Source organism: Carcharodon carcharias, chromosome 7, assembly GCF_017639515.1.
Source record: "Carcharodon carcharias isolate sCarCar2 chromosome 7, sCarCar2.pri, whole genome shotgun sequence".
Lineage (NCBI taxonomy): Eukaryota > Metazoa > Chordata > Chondrichthyes > Lamniformes > Lamnidae > Carcharodon > Carcharodon carcharias.
Genome location: NC_054473.1, coordinates 161,813,050 through 161,818,848, shown reverse-complemented (window position 1 = coordinate 161,818,848; position 5,799 = coordinate 161,813,050).

The following is a 5,799-nucleotide window of genomic DNA, read 5'->3' as shown; positions in this document are numbered from 1 at the left end:
ACCTACCCTGTCAAGCCCCTTAAAAATTTAATATGTTTTGATTAGGTCACCTCTCATTCTTCTAAATGCTAGTGAATATAGGTCTAGTCTGCTGAATGTCTCTCCAGAGGATTATCCTCTCATTAAGTGCATTACATGACTGTTCAAAGTTGACATTACATAATGTGCAAGACAAATCAACTTTTTTTTTTAATACACTATGTGGCACCTTGAGGTGCCTCCATTTAATATTGAGGTGCCTCCAGTTAATACTTACAATATTTATTTCACGTCAAACATACAGCCCCAAGGGGTCTTACAGTTTCCAGCCTCTCAGTGTACCATGTTGGGAGAGTCACAGACAGGGGATTTTCCCTATTGTGCCTTTGCAGCAGCTGCCCCAAGCTTTACAATGTCCCTCAGCATGCAGTCCTTGACCTTGGAATGTGCTAGTCTGCAACACTCGGTCATTGACAGCTTCTTTCACAACAAGTTTTGGGCAGACAAAAGAGTGTCTCTCACAGAGTTGATAGGACTCCAACAGCAGTTGACGTTTATCTCGACCTATGCCGCTAGGAGCAGCATGTACAGTAGAGTACTGCGTTATGGAGCTGCTTAGAATCTCAACAAAAACGACTGCATCTTTTTTCCACATCTGCTTTGTAAAGGCACATTTCAGAAGGAGGTTGTCCACAGTGAACCATCATTTTTCTTTTGAAAAATATACTTTATTCATAAAATATCTGGCAGAACATTCCAAACCATTTCAAAATCACCATCATGTAAGTACAAACAGATTCAACATTTACACGTGTATCACAAGGTGCATCAATGAATATTACAATCATTTCAAAATGGTCAATGCAGACAATCAGACGAAGGTATTGGAGTTATCAACATACATCGTGTTGCACTCTGAGGTGCTTCAATACATTTATAACACACTTAGTATTCACTGCATACATTCATTTTGAGCTGTACAGCCCGAGGGGCTCTCAACAGTTCCCAGCCCCTCAGTGCACTGTGGCAGAAAGGTCTTAGACAGCGACCTTTCCCCATTGCGCCTTTGCGGCTGCTGTCCCAAGCTTTCGTGTGTCCCTCAGCACGTAGTCCTGGACTTTGGAATGTGCCAGTCTGTAACACTCGGTCAGGGACAATTCTTTGCGCTGGAAGCCCAATAAGTTTCGGGCAGACCAAAGAGTGTCTTTCACCGAGTTGATGATCCTCCAGCTGCAGTTGATGTTTGTCTCGGTGTGTGTCCCTGGGAACAGCCCATAGAGCACAGAGTCCTGTGTCACAGAACGTCGCGGGATGAACCTCGACAGAAACCACTGCATCTCTCTCCAGACCTTCTTTGCAAAGGCACAATCCACAAGGAGGTGAACAACGGTCCCCACCACAGCCACCTCCAGGGCAACGTGCAGAGGGGGAGAGACTCCTGGCATGTTGGAAGGATCTGACGGGGAGGGCCTTTCTCACCACCAGCCAAGCTATATCTTGGTGCTTGTTGGAAAGTTCTGGCGATGAGGCACTCTGCCAAATGACTTTGACAGTCTGCTTGGGGAACCATCCCACAGGATCCACCCTCTCCTTTTCCCACAGGGCCTCTAAGATGTTACGTGTTGACCACTGCCTGATGGACTTGTGTTTCTCTGCATAAATGTTTCCACGAGGGACAGGTGGTGCGGCACGGTCCAACTGCTTGGCCAGCATGGCCAGACCCATCCATTGCAACACCGGGGACAGGTAGAACCTCAGCACGTAGTGACACTTGGTGTTTGCATATCGAGGGTTTACGCACAGCTTGATGCAGCTGCACACAAAGGTGGCCATCAGTATGAGGGTGATGTTGGGCACGTTTTTTCCCCCTTTAGAGGCTTGTACATCGCGTCCCTGCGGACACGATCCATTTTCGACCTCCAGATAAAGCAAAAGATGGCTCGGGTGATTGCCATCGCGCAGGAGTCTGGAGTGGCCCAGACCTGTACAGCAACAGCGAGAGTGCCTCACATCTGATGACCAAGTTCTTACCCGCAATGGAGAGGGAGCGTAGCCCCCACATGCCCAGTTTTCTTTTCACCATAGACACTCGCTTCTTCCAGTTGCTAACACATGCCCCGGTCCCTCCGAACCATATCCCCAGCACCTTCAGGCCGACAGCCCTGACGGTGAACGGGACAAAGGATCGGTCAGCCCAGTTCCCAAAGAACATGGCCTCGCTTTTCCCACGATTTACCTTGGCTCCCCAGGCCAGTTCGAACTGGTTGCAGATGTGTGTCAGTCTGTGCACCGACAGTGGATCCGAGCAGATGACAGTGACATCGTCCATGTACAGGGAGGCTTTGACCTGAGTGCCTCCACTACCTGGGATTGTCACTCCTCTTATGCCCGGATCCTTCTTGATGGACTCAGCAAAACGTTCTATGCAACACACAAACAGGACAGGGGAGAGAGGGCAGTTCTGCCTGACTCCAGATTTAATAGGAAAGCTATCTGATTCCCACCCATTGATTGAGACTGTGCTTCTGATGTTAGTGTAGATCAGTTGGATCCAATTGTGAATTCCCTCCCCAAACCCCATTTTGGAGAGCACATCCACCATGTAGATGTGCGATATTCTGTCAAAGGCCTTCTCCTGATCCAGGCTGATGAGGCAGGTGTCCACACCCCTGTCCTGCACATAGGCAATCGTATCCCTGAGCAGTGCGAGACTGTCAGAGATCTTCCTGCCCGGCACAGTGCAGGTCTGTTCAGGGTGGACCACCAATTCCAGAGTGGACTTGACCCGATTGACGATGACCTTGGACAGAATCTTATAGTCCACATTCAACAGTGAAACGCGTCACCAATTTCTAATTTCCTCCCTTTCCCCCTTGTGCTTGTAGATGAGGGTGATGATACCTTTCCTCATGGATTCTGACATGCTGCCGGCCAGGAGCATACTCTCGTACACTTCTAGCAGGTCTGGGCCGATCCAGTCCCACAGAGCCAAATAGAACTCCACCGGCAAGCCATTGCTTCCAGGAGTTCTACTTTTCTCGAAGGACTCAAGGGCCTTAGTCAGTTCGTCAGGAATTAGCGGTTTGTCCAGGCTCTCCCGTGTACTGTCGTCTAAGACCTCTGTGATAGAGGACAGAAAAGACTGGGAGGCCGTGCTGTCTGTGGGCTTCAGGTCATACAATCTGGCATAAAACGATTTGCTGATCCTCAAAATGTCGGGCTGCGATGACTTTACTGAATCATCTTCTCCCTTCAGGCTGCTGATCACAGAGCTCTCTCTGTGTACCTTTTCGAAGAAGAAATGTGAGCACGTCTCATCCTGCTCCACGCAGCAGACTCTGGAACGGAAGATGAGCTTGGTGGCCTCCGAGGCAAAGAGCGAGGCTTGCTGGCTCTTCACCTCTTAGAGTTCCTCCTTGACATTGACCCCCATCGACTGCAGCCGGAGCAGATTCTGTATGTTTTTCTGGAGTCAGGACATTTCCCTCTGTTCCTTTCTAGCTTTCTGGGCGTCTTTGAGGATGAAAAACCTCTTGATGTTTTCCTTGATCGCTTCCCACCAGTGTGTCAGGGACTCAAAGAGGGGTTTCACGGTTCTCCAATCTTTGTAATCCCTCTTGAGCTCCTCAATGTTCTCTGGGGTCAGCAGTTGCACGTTTAGCTTCCATGCCCCCCTGCCCACCCCTTGGTCTTCCTCTAAGTGACAGTCAGCCAGTAGGAGGCAGTGGTCAGAGAAGAACACCGGCTTGACATTGGTGGATCTGACTGCGAACGCACGGGACACAAACAGGAAATCTATCCTGGAATGGATGGACCCATCTGGATGCGACCAGGTGGATCTACGCTGCGCTCTGTCTGCAGGGTTGCTGAAGACATCGTGCAGCTTGGCATCCTTAACTGTTTCCATCAGGGATCTGGACGTATCGTCCAATCTGCTGTCGGCCCTACTGGATCGTCCTTTCGCATCGATTATGCAGTTGAAGTCATCGCCCAGAATGACCGGCCTGGAGGTCGCCGGCAGCAGTGGGAGCTGCTGAAAAACTGTGAGCCATCATTGCACTCCCTCTAGGACAAGTATACTCTTTCTTAGATATGGGCTGTACACACTATTCCAGATGTGGCCTCGCCAATGATCTATATAGTTTTAGTAAGACTTTTTAGCTCTCATATAGAAAGCTAACATGAAAAAAAAACTTCCTTTCTTTCTGGCATTAATATAACTCCCACAGCTACCTCGACTACAGCTCCTCACACCCCGCTTCCTGTAAGGACTCCATCCCATTCTCTCAGTTCCTTCGCCTCCGTCGCATCTGTTCCGATGATGCTACCTTCAAAAACAGTTCCTCTGACATGTCCTCCTTCTTCCTTAACCGAGGTTTTCCACCCACGGTCGTTGACAGGGCCCTCAACCGTGTCCGGCCCATCTCCCGCGCATCCGCCCTCACACCTTCTCCTCCCTCCCAGAAACATGATAGGGTCCCCCTTGTCCTCACTTATCACCCCACCAGCCTCCGCATTCAAAGGATCATCCTCCGCCATTTCCGCCAACTCCAGCATGATGCCACCACCAAACACATCTTCCCTTCACCCCCCCCCCATCGGCATTCCGTAGGGATTGCTCCCTCCGGGACACCCTGGTTCACTCCTCCATCACCCCCTACTCCTCAACCCCCTCCTATGGCACCACCCCATGCCCATGCAAAAGATGCAACACCTGCCCCTTCACTTCCTCTCTCCTCACCGTCCAAAGGCCCAAACACTCCTTTCAAGTGAAGCAGCATTTCACTTGCATTTCCCCCAACTTAGTCTACGGCAGTCGTTGCTCCCAATGCGGTCTCCTCTACATTGGAGAGACCAAACGTAAACTGGGCGACCGCTTTGCAGATCACCTGCGGTCTGTCCGCAAGAATGACCCAAACCTCCCTGTCGCTTGCCATTTTAACACTCCACCCTGTCTCTTGCCCACATGTCTGTCCTTGGCTTGCTGCATTGTTCCAGTGAAGCCCAATGCAAACTGGAGGAACAACACCTCATCTTCCGACTAGGCACTTTACAGCCTTCCGGACTGAATATTGAATTCAACAACTTTAGGTCTTGAGCTCCCTCCCCCATCCCCACCCCCTTTCTGTTTCCCCCTTCCTTTTGTTTTTTTTCCAATAAATTATATAGATTTTTCTTTTCCCACCTCTTTCCATTATTTTAAAATATTTTTAAATCTTTTATGCTCTCCCCACCCCCACTAGAGCTATACCTTGAGTGCCCTACCATCCATTCTTAATTAGCACATTTGTTTAGATAATATCACCAACTTTAACACCTATGTGTTCTTTTGTTCTATTGTTGGTGACATCTTTTGATGATCTGCTTCTATCACTGCTTGTTTGTCCCTACACCACACCAACCCCCTCCACTTCTCTCTCTCTCTGCCCCCCCCCCCCTTAAACCAGCTTATATTTCAACTCTTTCTTGGACTCGAACTCAAGTTCTGTCGAAGGGTCATGAGGACTCGAAACGTCAACTCTTTTCTTCTCCGCCGATGCTGCCAGACCTGCTGAGTTTTTCCAGGTAATTCTGTTTTTGTTTAATATAATTCTAGTTGGTTCACAAGAGACATCAGCCGCAATCGGAACGAAACAGGCACTGTTGGCAGCCAGCCGTCCAATGAAAACGTGTCATCAGATCACCTGACGCTGCCGCCGATCGCCTGACGCGTTGGATCAGGAGGGCTCGAGCTCTGACGGCTCATGGCGGTGATCCCGGCACGCGATTGGCTGTTGCCAGCGGTGACTGTCGCCACGGGAAGTTCACGTAAAAGAGTGA